This window comes from Heterodontus francisci, chromosome 31 (genome assembly GCF_036365525.1).
Source record: "Heterodontus francisci isolate sHetFra1 chromosome 31, sHetFra1.hap1, whole genome shotgun sequence".
Lineage (NCBI taxonomy): Eukaryota > Metazoa > Chordata > Chondrichthyes > Heterodontiformes > Heterodontidae > Heterodontus > Heterodontus francisci.
The window spans coordinates 56,448,414-56,463,777 of NC_090401.1; the positions used below are offsets into that span (position 1 = coordinate 56,448,414).

The following is a 15,364-nucleotide window of genomic DNA, read 5'->3' on the forward strand; positions in this document are numbered from 1 at the left end:
AAGCATTGGTTCAAATGTATTTGATTCAATCGCTGCTCTGTGTATGCTAACTGCACTCAGACATGCCATGTGGAGTCATTGCTTGTGCGAGAGAACAGAATTTTCAGACTCGATTTGAGCGGAATCTGAAAATATAGCATTTTGTGTAACACATTATTGCAGCATAGAGTATCACACACACACACACACACACACACACGTGCACCTTAAACTAATCTGCACTGTGAAGACCAACCATTGATTCATTGCAGCATTGCCGCAGACTCTGAATCTACATAGAGCTTCTCCTGGAACCCAGGGTCCAGAAAAAAAAACAGGAGAATTAGTACACACAATGAGGTTGGTTATTTGCATTTGATAAGAATTTTCAGATTATATTGGCAATGAAACGACTAGTTTAAGTGGTGAGGACTGATTTGCTGTGACTTTATTCTGAAGTAAGGATCTCACCAAGAGATATTGGTTTTTAAGGTTTAGTTGTGAATGAATCAGTTTGTACGAGCCTGATTTATCTGGGTCCACTGTGAATCTCTTTAGTTATTGTCTGCTGCACAAGAATCAGACTGCTACTGTAATGCACTCCGACAAATTAACTGGCTGGGGACAGGCAGTGTAAAGACTACAAGAGTGTATTCAGTTTGGATTATCCTGATCGAACCTAAATGTGATTTCTTTATATGCTGTTTACTGCCAAATTCAGATTGGAATAAACCCAGCATAGACTCCACATTCTCAGGCACAGTAAATATACCAGTGTGAACAACCTTTGCTCTCATACCCTTCACTAGTCAATGACTTAACTGGCCATCGGCAAGGACAGTGCTAAACATGCAAAAGTTAGTAAAAAAAATCATTGAGATTTTTGCTAAAGATGCAAAGAGTGCCTCAGTAAATTAATATATTTTTGAGGGCTGTCAATTAATTGCAGTTAACCTCTGCGATTATTTTTTTTAAGATTGATTTTTAATGTGTGTTAATTGTGGAGGTTACACTGAGAGTATCTATATCGGATACATTTTTGCTGCCCAACTGTGATCCATGATAAATCATGAACAAAGTTGACTGAAGGTTTTAGGTATTTACATCTTCTTGCAATTTTTACCTCCTTCAACAGCTGAAAAATCTGGAAAGGATTTGAAAGCACACATGATACAGTCTCTTGGAATGTTTCCACTTGATGGAATGAGTAACCTTTTTTTCATTTCCTACCTTTTGCTGTCTTGAAAGCAGTAGAGTTCACTTTAGCTACCAATGATTGTGGAACCCTCACCCACTGGAAAATACACGTGTTGTTAATAGGTTACATCCAAAGCTAGTATTCAGTACATGGGCTTTTCAACACTAGAGTTAAAACACTATCTTATTGAATGAAATAGAGACTCTCAATTATTTTATTATGCTTTTGATAGCAATGGACTCTGGTTACCCTACTGTTATTGTCAGTCATGCTCAGCTTGTTCCAGATGGGGTGGATTAGTAGCTGGACCCCATGGCAATACTGAGAATATCTTGTAACTTGTACAGTTTACGAGAATGGTTCCAGGGATGAGGGATTTCAATTACGTGGATAGATTGGAGAAACTGGGCTTGTTCTCCTTAGAAGAGAAGGTTGAGTGGAGATTTGATAGCAGCGTTCAAAATCATGAGGGGTCTAGACAGAGAAGATCAAGAGAAACTGTTCCCATTGGTGAAGGGGGCGAGAACCAGAGGACACAGATTTAAAGTGATTGGCTAAAGAACCAAAGGTGATATAAGGAAAACCATTTTTACACAGCGAGTGGTTAGGTTCTGGAATGCACTGCCTGAGAGTGTGGTGGAGGCAAATTCAATCCTGGCTTTCAAAAGGGAATAAGATAAGCACCTGAAGGAAAAGAAATGCAGGGCAAGAGGGAAAGGGGAGGGGAATGGGACCAGCTCGACTGCTCTTGCCGAGAACTGACATAGACTTGACGGGCCAAATGGCCTCCTTCTGTGCTGCAACCATTCCGTGACTCTCTTTCTCTCATTAGTTTGGGCAGTTTGGAGCCAATCATTAACCACAAGAATGCGCTAAAGTAAAAATGTCCAACCACCACTCTAAATCCCTGACAAGATCAACAAAAATATAGAGCTTCATCCGCAAGTTAATTGAATGAGTGAGGATGGGAAACAGACCCCCATGACTAACCTCACTAAGAGCTTCCAAGAATCTAAGACCAGCTCTGAGAGTGGCCAACACTAATGGAGAGGTCGAAGGAGTCAATAACTGATGCAATGTTTGGAGCGTGTACAAATAGTGGAAATGTAAAACATTGAAAAAACTCCATGTTTTTACCTGGCCACAAATTAGAGGCATTTGCCTGGAAGATCTAAGTCTCCTTGTTGAATGAAATGTGAAGACGTCAGGTTTCTGCAGTGATATTCAGTCTCTTAGTGTGACAAGCAGTGGGTCAACATTGAGGAGAAATCCTGAACCTAATTAACCAATCTACATTAAGGTTAATGGTCACAGAGACTGACAACCCCATGCTATAGATATTTTGAGATGTAACAAGGGATCAACAAGCATCTATTCAGCACACATATATCTGTTTATTGTTTAAAACTTTTGAACAAAGTTTGGAGTATATCAGGTAGTCTGAACAGCAACAACCTTTTCTGAAATCTAGCCTAAGGAAAGCTAATGAGCATACAGCCACCAGCTAAATTCCCTTATCTAAGGTGAACATTTGAAGACACATGGAAGCTACGATGAGAATGATGATGCTGTCACACTGGAATGATGACAAATCCCAATATTCCTGTTTTTGCAAAACCAATATCAAGGTGGTATAAGAGCAAAATACTGCAGATGCTGGAACTCTGAAACGAGAGCTGAGAGTGGCGGAAATACTCAGCAGGTCTGGCAGCATCTGTGGAGAGAGAAGCAGCGCTAACATTTCAGGTCTGTGATCTTTCACCAGAACTGGCAAAGTTTAGAAATGCAACAGTCTTTGAGCAAATGAAAGGAGGGGGGAGGGGAAGAAGAACAAAAGGGAAGGTTTGTGACAGGATGGAGGGCAGGAAAGATTAAATGACAGAGATGTCTTGGAATAAAAGGCAAATGGAGTGCTAAATAGTTGTAATAAAAGACGAAGCATTTGTCCAGAGAGAGTGCTAATGGCAGAATAATGAACAGCTCTGTCCAAAAGCAAAAACATTAAAACCTTAACACCTGAAAGGAAGATAAAAAGTTTTTGTTACACAGAGGGTGGTGAGTGCCTGGAACTTGCTGCCAGGGGAGGTGGTGGAAGCAGGTACGATAGCGACGTTTAAGAGACATCTTGACAAATATATGAATAGGAAGGGAATAGAGGGATATGGGCCCCGGAAGTGCAGAAGGTGTTAGTTTAGGCAGACATCAAGATCGGCGCAGGCTTGGAGGGCTGAATGGCCTGTTCCTGTACTGTTCTTTGTTCTTTGTTTGTTTTAATGTATCAGATAAGCCGAAGGATGAAATGAAATGAAACAAAGTGGATCAGGACTCAAATTTAACAATCTACTTATGGTACATTGTATTACAAGGCAGTAATCAAAGCTTAAAATGGAGGACACATGAAGATACTCAAAATACAATAGAGAGCACAAATCAAGAAGGTGAGGGTGCTACAACAAGTATAATTTACAATCATGACTCCTGGCCAAAAACAGAAAAAGAATATTATATGGTACAAGTCTCTACAAAGATTTGTGTGGATTTGATAACCCAGTGAATTCTTAACTGCAGATTTGGGAAATATCCTAAAAGAATCTTGGTGCAAACACTTTGCTGCACAAAAGTTTTCAGTAGCTACACAGTGCTCCATAGAAAAAAAAACTGAAGCAAGTTGGCAAGCAAACAGAGCCTTATTCTGTACAGAGATGCACTCTGCAGGCTGTGATATTTAGGAGCTGTCAGAGGGCCATAGGAAGCTCTATTTCAAATGAGTTTAGCAGCTGTTAAGTTGATCCAGGAAAGAATTTCTATGGATTTTATTCAAATACATACTGCTTATTTTTGTCTCAAGGCATACCCAATAATGATGGAACACATTTATATCACTGACTTACATTTACAGAATGAATTTGCTATTTCATTTAATACGCGATACCAACTTACGAACGACAATTCAAGATCTGGTAAAAGCTTGTGCTTTAGAATGGCGTATTTAATAAAGAGCAATGATTTTATGTTGTGTCTTACACCAGAAACTAGTAAGTGAATCAGAAATCAAGGCGAGGAGAAACCTCTTCAAGTGCATCCAATAAACTGGCTCATCTTTAACCAATCTGTTTCATCAGAATGAAGATATGGTTAAAATAGTCAACTAAGGGTTACCAAGAGCATCCGAATTTAGGTCACGATCACAGTCTATTATACACAATCCTCTCAAGTATCATAGTACTTCATAGCAACTCAAATTGTCATTTGGTATGTTTGAATAATTTTACATTTGAAGAAATTATTTTTAGCGATTATAATGAGCATATAATGCATTCTCATTTCTCTTGGGGATGTCATTTAGAAAAACAATTGAAATAAAATGAATCTCTAGAGTTGGTCTAGTGCACTCGTTAGTCCTCGGAACAATTGCAGTATGGGTCTTAAGTGACAGCAGCAAAAGCGAAGGAGTAAAGGAGCAATGGCTGTAAAACTATTGATGTTCTTGGGCCCTTTAACTTACTTCTGTGTACATCTCAGTGCCTAGCCATCTGAAATGCCCATATATACAGGTGTGATGAGTAACAAGTCTGTTTCCAAGTCCATCATCTGTGTCACATGCTCTCACACTCGCCATCCTCTCCCATCAATAAAGCCCTCACAAGGTAACAAAATGGAGTTCACCAGGACGTACAGGACCTGATTAAGTTAAAAAATGATTTATTTTGCTGGAACCGGCTATTTTTCTACAAACTTTACACCTTGTACAGCTGGATTATCAAACTTTAGTTTCCGACAGCTCGTTAGCAGCTGGGCTGCTTTAAAAGATCGTTACTACAGCATGTCATGGTAAGGGGGGCTAAAAGTGTTAAATTATGAGGGCAGGCTTGGAGAGCCAGAGGACACCGATTTAAGGTGATTGGCAAAAGAAGCAATGGCGACACGAGGAGAAACTGTTTTACGCATCTAGTGGTTAGGATCTGGAATGCACTGCCTGAGAGTGTGGCGGAGGCTGATTCAATCGAGGCTTTCAGAAGGGAATTGGATAATTATCTGAAGAGAAAAAATATGCAGGGCTACGGGGAAAATGCGGGGGAATGAGACTAGGTGAGTTGCTCTTGCGGAGAGCCAGCATGGACACGATGGACCAAATGGCCTCCTTCTGTGCTGTAACCATTCCATGATTCTAGGTTGCATTGACTAGGCTTGTATTCCCTTGCGTATAGAAAAATAAGAGGTGATGTAATTGAGATGCTTAAGATGATTAAAAGTTTGATGGGGTAAATAAAGAGGAACTATTTCCTTTGGTCAGGGGGAGTCCAGAACAAATCACCTTAAAACTAGAGCTCAGCCATTCAGGTGTGATGTTAGGAAACATTTCTTCACACAAAAGGGAGTGGGAATCTGGAACTCTCTTCTCCAAAAAGGCCGTTGAGGCTGAGGGTCAATTGAAACTTTCAAAACTGAGATTGATAGATTTTTGTCAGGCAAGGGTATTAAGGGTTACAGAATCAAGGCGGGTGGATGGAATTAAGGTTCACATCAACCACAATCTATTTGAATGGTAGAACAGGCTTGAGGGGCTGAACAGCCTCCTCCTGTTCCTATGTTCCTTTGGTAGTGGGATGTGTGATTGGCTGTGTGTTTTTTAATTGCTGTTAATGAAATCATAGCCCAGATTTTCTTGGGGACATGCACCCTTGTAACCGTGTAGATGCTTTTGAATTATTTTTTATTTTTTTTATTTTTATTTTTTTAAAATTTAGAGATACAGCACTGAAACAGGCCCTTCGGCCCACCGAGTCTGTGCCGACCATCAACCACCCATTTATACTAATCCTATACTAATTCCATATTCCTACCACATCCCCATCTGTCCCTACATTTCCCTACCACCTACCTATCTTAGGGGCACTTTATAATGGCCAATTTACCTAACAACCTGCAAGTCTTTGGCATGTGGGAGGAAACCGGAGCACCCGGAGGAAACCCACGCAGACACAGGGAGAACTTGCAAACTCCACACAGGCAGTACCCGGAATCGAACCCGGGTCCCTGGAGCTGTGAGGCTGCGGTGCTATCCACTGCGCCACTGTGCCGCCCTGTTGCAAAATGTTGCAAAAGAAAGGAAATTATGGCGAAGGTATGAATTATGCCATTAATAACAACAAGTCACATTTTCCTGGGACTTTTGCTCCATTCTGGTGTTACCCATCTCTGCAAACTGTCAGAAGGAAATTATAATAGCTCTGCTGTATTAGAACTAATGGCAATTGCAATTTTTCTGCATCTAAGGCAGTTGCCACGCCATTGGAACTTTGTCTGAAAAATAATAGCACTGGTGGGCTGCCAGTGCCTGAGTGACCCTAAGACATTCTCTGCTTGCATTTAAATCATATGCTAATGTTTGCTGCTTGGGAGACATGAAAGACATGTTCTTAAACCATTGCATTGTCATGCCAATAACCAGATTCTTTCCTTCAAGTTTTTTTAACTGCATTTTTCCTTTGACGCATTTATTGTGGCTAATCTGCTACTTCAGAAGTTTATTTAGCTAAAAGGCCCCTCAAGAATAAATAAATGCCTAAAAATAAAACTGAATCATTATATATTGACATGTGTATGGCGGGGAAAACTAAGCATCGGCACAACAGCTTCAAATGAAGGCATCAGGAATCGTCTACGGAGAGACGGGAAGTCACAATGGACACTGGCTGCTCCATTCCAAGTTTGCTGAAGCATATTCTAACTAGAATAGCAGGAAACTATGGAGTAAGTTATCAACAACATGATTAGCGCACTAGAGGGTGGAATTTTCACTTCATGTCGCCCATCTCTCCAATGCAGGAGAATCTGATCCTACGTTTCAGAAATCACAAGTTTCAAAGATATGTATTGGCAAGGTTGCAATTTTCAACCAAAATAAATATCAGCATTTTTGTCCATTCAATTTAAAAGCAGAAATGCTGATCCTCCAGTGTTTTCTAAGAGGTCATGATAATGGGTGCAAGTGACAATCTTCCCTCTAGCTGGAATGTACTAAAGAAAGACTTGCATTTATATAGTGCCTTTCACAACCTCAGGACCCTCCAAAGCCCACTGACTCCCACAGCTACCTCGACTACGCTTCTTCACACCCTACCTCCTGTAAGGACTCCATTCCATTCTCCCAGTTTCTCCGCCTCCGACGCATCTGCTCTGATGATGCTACCTTCCACGACGGTGCTTCTGATATGACCTCCTTTTTCCTCAACCGAGGATTTCCCCCCACTGTGGTTGACAGGGCCCTCAACCGTGTCCGACCCATTCCCCGCACCTCTACCCTCACCCCTTCCCCTCCATCCCAGAACCGTGACAGGGTTCCCCTTGTCCTCACTTTTCATCCCACCAGCCTCCATATCCAAAGGATCATCCTCCGCCATTTTCGCCACCTCCAGCGTGATGTCACTACCAGTCGCATCTTCCCCTCCCTTCCCCTGTCAGCATTCCGAAGGGATCGTTCCCTCCGCGACACCCTGGTCCACTCCTCCATTACCCCCACCACCTCGTCCCCGTCCCAGGGCACCTTCCCTTGCAATCGCAGGAGGTGTAATACCTGCCCATTTACCTCCTCTCTCCTCACTATCCCAGGCCCCAAACACTCCTTTCAGGTGAAGCAGCGATTTACTTGTACTTCTTTCAATGTAGTATGCTGTATTCGCTGCTCACAGTGTGGTCTCCTCTACATTGGGGAGACCAAGCGCAGACTGGGTGACCGCTTTGCGGAACATCTCCGCTCAGTCCGCAAGCAGGACCCTGAGCTTCCGGTTGCTTGCCATTTCAACACTCCCCCCTGCTCTCATGCTCACATCTCTGTCCTGGGATTGCTGCAGTGTTCCAGTGAACATCAACGCAAGCTCGAGGAACAGCATCTCATCTACCGATTAGGCCTGCCGGACTGAACATTGAGTTCAATAATTTCAGAGCATGACAGCCCCCCACTTTACTTTCATTTTTAGTCATTTTTAGTTATTTTTTCTTCCTTTTTTTTGCATTCCTTTTTACATTTTTTACAATCTTTTTTTGCATTTATTTCATTTCATCTTAGTTTGTTCAGTTTGCTTACCCACTGTTTTTTTCAGGTTGTTTTTCTTCAGGTTTGCACTTGCTGATGTTCAATATTCAGTATATTCACACCTAATCTGTACTAATGCTTTGTCTTTCAACACACCATTAACATATTGTTTGCCTTTGCTCCGTGACCTTTTGGTCAGCTATGTGGCCTGGTCCAATCTGCACCTTCTCCTTTGTTATCTCTTGCCCAACCCCCACTTGTTTATAATCTGTGACTTTTCTAATATTTGTCAGTTCCGAAGAAGGGTCACTGACCCGAAACGTTAACTCTGCTTCTCTTTCCACAGATGCTGCCAGACCTGCTGAGTGAATCCAGCATTTCTTGTTTTTGTTTCAGATTTCCAGCATCCGCAGTATTTTGCTTTTATTTATCTGTTTAGTGATGTTGATTGAGAGATAAATATTGGCCAGGACACTAGGGAGAACTCCCCTGCTCTTCGTTGAAATAGTGTCATGGGATCTTTTTAATGTTCATCCAAGTAAGAGAACAGATGGGCATCAGTTTGACATCTTCTCTAAGAGACAGCACCTCTCCGTCAACACTGCATTTGGGAGTGCCAGCCTAGATTATGGGGCATAAATCTCTGGAGTGGGCGTTAAACCCAAAACCTTTTAACTGAGAAATGAGAGTGCTATTCATTGAGTCATGGCAGACACTTCTAAAATATTGACTCGCTTTCTTTAAACAGAGCTGCGGACACTGTGACACATCAGGAAGGGGGAGAGTTACTTGGACACTGTGTTTCAGGAGACAGTCACACCCCTTAGATTAATTACATCAAATTTGGACCGTGGTCAGGGACAGGAGTGCGTGACTGTGAGTGAGGCAGGTATGGGGATCCAGAATTTAGCTTTGGAGGAGCCTCAGCCAGTGTCCTTATCCAATAGGTATGAGGTTCTTGCTCCCGGTGTGAATGAGGACACAGACTGCAGGGAGGATGAGCAAACTGACCACAGCACCGTGGTTCAGAGTGCCATTCAAGTGGAAGGAGAAAATAGAAATGTAGTAGTAATAGGGGATAGCATAGTTAGGGGAATAGATACTGTTCTCTGCAGCAAAGGTTGTGTTGCCTACCTGGTGCCAAGGTTAAGGACATCTCTTCTGGGCTAGAGAGGAACTTGGAGTGGGAGGGGAAGGATCCAGTTGTCGTGGACCACGTAGGTACCAACGACATAGATAGGACTAGGAAAGAGGTTCTGCTGAGGGTCTATGAGCAGCCCGGGGCTAAATTAAAAAGCATAACTTCAAAGGTAATAATCTCCTGATTACAACCTGAGCCATGTGCAAATTGGTGTAGGGTGAATAAGATTAGAGAGGTAAACGTGTGGCTCAAAGATTGGTGTGGGAGAAATGGGTTCCGATTCATGGGGCACTGGCACCAGTACTGGAGAAAGAGAGAGCTGTTCCGTTGGGACGGGCTTCATTTGAACCATGCTGGGACCAGTATCCTGGCGAATTGTATAACTAGGGTTATAGATAGGACTTTAAACTAATTAGTGGGGGGAGAGGGTTCAATTGAAGGGAAATTTAAAAAATCAAAAAGAAACGAGAGAGCAGAGGTGCAAGGTAGTGAAGAGGCGAATGGTAATCAAATTGTGACAGGAAGGGACAGAAAATATAAGCAGACGAGTGCAGCAGAAATTAGAACCACAATGAGTAATAATGGTAAACAGTCAAAGCTTCAGGCTCTTTATCTGAATGCACGCAGCATTTGTAACAAGAAAGATGAGTTAATGCACAAATAGAAATAAATGAATATGACCTGGCAGCTATTAAAGAGACGTGGTTGCAGGGTGACCAAGACTGGGAACTGAATATTCAAGGCTATTTGACGTTCTGGAAAAATAGGTAAAAAGGAAAAGGAGGTGGGGTAGCTTTGTTAGTAAAGGAAGGTATCAGTGGGGTGGTGAGTAGTGATATAGGTGCAATGGATCGTGATGTGGAATCAGTCAGGGTGGAAATAAGGAATAGCAAGGAGAAAAAGTCACGGGTGGGAGTCGTCTATAGGCCCCCGAAGAGTTGCCTCACTGCAGGACAAAGTATAAATCAGGAAATAATGGAGGTGTGTAAGAAGGGCGCTACAATTGTCATGGGTGATTTTAATCTGCATATTGACTGGACAAATCAGATTGGCAGATGTAACATGGAAGATAAATTCGTAGAGTGCATCAGGGATTGTTCCTTAGAATAACATGTTGCAGAACCTACCAGGGAGCAGGCTATTTTAGATCTAGTAATGTGTAATGAGGTAGGATTAATAAGAGATATCATAGTTAAGGATCCTCTAGGGGTAGCGATCGCAACATGGTAGAATTTCAAATTCAGTTTGAGGGCGAGCAACTCAGGTCTCAAACCAGTGTCCTCAAATTAAACATGGGCAATTACAGAGATATGAAGAAAGAGTTGTCGAAAGTGGGCTGGGAAAATAGACTAAGGGGAAGTTCAGTGGATGAGCAGTGGCAGACATTTAAGCAGATATTTCATAATGCTCAGCAAACATTTATCCCGGTCAACAAGAAGGACTCGATGAGAAGGATGAACCACCCATGGTTAACAAAGGCAGTCAAGGAGAGTATCCAATCAAAAACTAAGGACAACAAAGCAGCAAAAACTTGTCTTAGGCCAGAGGATTGGGAATCTTTTAGGAACCAGCAGTGGATGACTAAAAAGCTAATAAAGAGAGAGAAAATTGATTATGAAAGTAAATTGGCAAGAAGTATAAAAACAAACAGCAAGAGCTTCTACGGGTATATAAAAAGAAAGAGAGTAGCTGAATTGAGTGTGGGACCCTTGGAGGATGTGACTGGAGCATTGATAATGGGGAACAGGGAAATGGCAGATAATTTAAATCAATATTTTGCATCAGTTTTCACGGTGGAGGACACTCTAAACATCCCACAGATATCAGATAAGCAAGGAACTAATGGGAGGAAAGATCTTGTAACAGTCTCTATCACGAGGGACAAAGTATTTGACAAACTAATGGGACTAAAGGCAGACATGTCACCAGAACTTGATGGCCTACATCCAAGGGTTTTAAAGGAAGTGGCTGCAGAGATAGTGGAGGCATTGGTCAAAATATTCTAGAACTCACTGGATTCTGGGAAGATCCCAGCGGATTGGAAGACTGCTGATGTGATGCCCCTGTTCAAGAAGGGAGGGAGACAAGAAGCAAGAAACTATAGGCCAGTCAGCCTAACATCGGTCGTTGGGAAAATGCTAGAGTCCATTATGAAGGAAGAAAGCTTAACGCAAGCAAACAGAGTGAACATGGTTTTGTGACAGAGAAATCATGTTTGACAAATTTGCTAGAGATCTTTGAGGATATAACAAGCAGAGTTGATAAAGGGGAACCGGTAGATGTAATGTATTTGGATTTTCAGAAGGCATTCGATAAGGTGCCACATAAAAGATTATTGCACAAGATAGGAGCTCACGGTATTGGGATAATGTATTAGCATGGATTGAGGATTGGTTAACTCACAGAAAACAATGAGTTGGGATTAATGGGTCTTTTTCAAGTTGGAAAGCTGTAACTAGTGGAGTACCACAAGGATCGGTCCTAGGGCCTCAATTATTTACTATCTATGTTAATGACTTGGAGGAGGGGGCAGAGTGTAATATATCCAAATTTGCTGACGATACAAAAATAGGTGGGAGGGCATGTTGTGATGAGGACATAAGGAATCTGCAAGGGGATATTGATAGATTGAGTGAATGGGCAAAAACTTGGCAGATGGAGTTTAATGTAGGAAAGTGTGAGGTCATGCACTTTGGTAGGAAGAATCACAAGGCAGACTATTATTTAAATGGAGAGAAACTCCAAAAAAGTGCAGCACAGAGGGATCTGGGTGTTCTTGTGCATGAAACACAAAAAGTTAGCATGCAGGTGCAGCAAGTAATTAAGAAGGCAAATGGAATTTTGGCCTTTATTGCTAGGAGTTGGAGTTTAAAAATAGGGAATTCTTGTTACAACTATACAGGGCGTTGGTGAGGTCGCACCTGGAGTACTGTGTACAGTTTTGGTCCCCGTATTTATGATAGGATATACTGGCATTGGAGGCAGTTCAAAAGAGATTCACTAGGCTGATTCCTGGGATGAAGGGGTTGACTTATCAAGAAAGGCTAAACAGGTTAGGCCTTTATTCATTAGAATTTAGAAGAATGAGGGGTGATCTTATTGAAATGTACTAGATTCTGAGGGGGCTTGACAGGGTAGATGTTGAGAAGATGTTTCCACTAGTGGGGGAATCTCGAACTAGGGGACATAGTTACAGAATAAGGGGACACTCATTTAAAACTGAGATGCGAAGGAATTTATTCTCTCAGAGGGTAGTGGATGTCTGGAATTCTCTACCCTAGAGAGTTGTGGAGGCCAGATCATGGAAAATATTTAAAGAGGAGGGAGATAGAATTTTGAAATATCGGGGAGTTGAGGACTATGGGGAGCTGGCATGAAAAAGGAGTTGAGGTCTGGGGCAGATCAGCCATGATCTTATTGAAAGACTGGGCAGGCTTGAGGGGCCGAATGGCCTACCCCTGCTCCTATTTCTTATGTTTTTATGGAAACAATCAAACAATTGGACTAAATGAGATTAGCAAAATTGAAGTGCTTCAAAATTTTAAATCTGTGAGGAATAAAAGTACAGAAGGACCTTTTCTACATATTATATTTGAGAAGGGTGTAAGAAGGACATGGCACACAGATTTGGTATGGTTTTTCTATCAGTGAATGTGCCATAAATTATGCCTGTTTATAGACCGTATTAATCCCTGGCATTTATTGTGATCAGACGTGTGGGGTTCTGAATGCTGGCAGCTGCGATATTAAAAATCCATCAAGCTCCTTCACTCTCGACACAGTCCAGCTACAGGCTGCAGAATTGAGCATCTCCACGTTGCTGTTGCTTGAAATGGTAACGAATATTTTCCGTCATTAAAAACAGAAAATGCTGCAAACAGTGAGCAGGACAGGCAGCATCTGTGGAGAGAGAAACAGAGTCAATGGGCTGGATTTTGTCTGGCCCCATGAGGCAGGATCGGAGGCCGGGGGGGTGGGGCACAGAGTATTATGATGGGTGGTGTGGGGGGGGTGCGCAGTGGGACGGAGGGGCCGTCGCCTCCCCGTCGCCAAGTGATCTTCCTGGGGCAGGATAGGCCGAAGACGGCCTTCCCGCCCACAGGCCAATTGAGGCCTATTAACGACCAATTAAGGGCCTCTTCCTGCCGCCGCTGGGATCTCACCGGTGGCGGCAGTGGCCTCTGACATGTGGATAATTTGCCTTGAGGTTCCCTCCCTGCAGGCGTGTAGAGGGGGTTCCTCCTCCTTGGGCAATTTGTGGCCCATGGAGAATCCCCACCAGAAACCAATTCACCCCTCGGACCCCCACCCCCCCCCCCCCCACTTCCCCTGGACTGCAAGACCACCCACCCAGTCCCTCCTCGCCGGGGTCTTCTGGACTGGCCCCGGTGACCCTGCCTCACCTACCTCGAGCTGGATTTTAACAAGTCCTCGACATTGTGATCCGTGACGGATGACTCCGGATGAGGTTTGTCACAGACCTTGATGTTGGGCAGGGCCCGGCCTGATCCTCCCAGCAGCGACGAGGCTCCATGGCAGCCGCCCCACTGCTGGGCAACAGGATCACAATTTAAAGATGCGAATCAATAAAATTACTAAAATTAAATACACTTTCCTCCAATCTTGAGGGCCCCCAACGATCTGCAGCAAGGCGGCCGGCACTCCCGCAACTTCAGATCCCCCTCCAGGGGAACGCGGCGCCACACTGGTGGGGAGGGGGAGGAGGTAAGTTTGTCATTGCGGAGGGTGGGGGGAACAAGGTCAAATACACGTAGCGGGTGTAGGGGATGGTGGGAAGGGTTGAAATTTAACTTTGTGCAGTTTGAGGAGAAGAAGTAAAAGGTAAGTGTTTTGGGAAGGAAGGGCAAATAGTTATTGAAATTGTTTTTGTAGGGGGGGGGGTGGGAAAGGGGCATAAGGAATGTATTTATCTACTTTTGTTTTAATTTATTTTAATTTTTAAATTTTCATTAAAAATTTAAATAAGCCAGCAGGGCGCACATGCAGCTGACGCTATTGCCGGGAATGGGCAGCCTGCCCCCTCCACGAGATTGGGGGGCAGGCTATTTAAATAAGCCGCCACACTTAAGATCGCGGTGGCTGAGCTTGCCGCCAAGATCAGCAGCAGGCTCTTAAAATCCAGCCCGTCTTGTCTGGGGTTCCAGTGTTGGGCCTGGGCCTGAGGTCTCAGCAGTACTGGCAGTGGCCACCGCTCCCAGTGGAAGTGCTCAGCTGCCAGCCCTCTGATTGACCAGCAGCTCATGGAGGCGGGATCCCCATCTTCAAAGGGACGTGTTTCCCACCTCCCTGAAACTTTGATTTGAAAAGACCGGAGGATCGCTCCGGGGGGGTGGGGTTACGGGGGGTGGTGCAAAAAGGCAGAGAACCTCACCTTTTCGGCCCGGTACTCGCAGCCCTGCCTTCAGCGCAAATCCAGCCCAATGTTTCAGGTGGATAACCTTTTATCAGAACTGGGAAAAGTTAGAAATGTAATAGGTTTTTAAAACAGGAAAGGGTCAAAGGGTGGAAAGAAGATCAAGAGGGAAGATCTGTTATAGGGGAAGGCAAAAGGAAGCAGTAATGGAACAAGGAAAGAATTAGAAGCTGTGTCTAGAGATGGTGTGAATGGCTGAATCATGAACAGCTGCTGTCTGAAAGCTAAAAGAGAAAAACAAGAGAGAAAAACCCAAACCAGTAAAGATAAAGGAAACAAAATGGGGGCAGAGGTTACGGTCTGAAATGTTGAACTCATTGTTGAGTCAGGAAGGCTGTAAAGTGCCTAATTGAAAGATGAGGTGCTGTTGCTCATGTTTACGTTGAGCTTCATTGGAACAGTGTAGGAGGCCGAGGACAGAGAGATCAGAGTGGCCGTGGAATGGATAATGAAAGTGACAGGTGAATGGAAGCTCGGGGTCATGCTTGTGGACTGAACAGAGATGTTCTGCAAAGCAGTCACCCAATCTGCATTTGGTTTCCGCAATGTAGAGGACACCACATTTGTGAGCAGCGA

At 43.5% G+C, this 15,364-nt stretch overlaps 1 long non-coding RNA gene across 1 annotated transcript in view; it reads left to right on the forward strand.

The window, feature by feature from the left end:
- The first annotated feature begins 241 nt into the window (after positions 1 to 241).
- The window catches only part of LOC137347008 (uncharacterized), a 54,817-nt gene continuing 39,694 nt past the window's right edge, over positions 242 to 15,364 (forward strand). Inside the window, exon 1 of the long non-coding RNA XR_010968844.1 lies at positions 242 to 339. This is a non-coding gene — a long non-coding RNA (uncharacterized lncRNA). The remainder of the gene's footprint in view (positions 340 to 15,364) is intronic.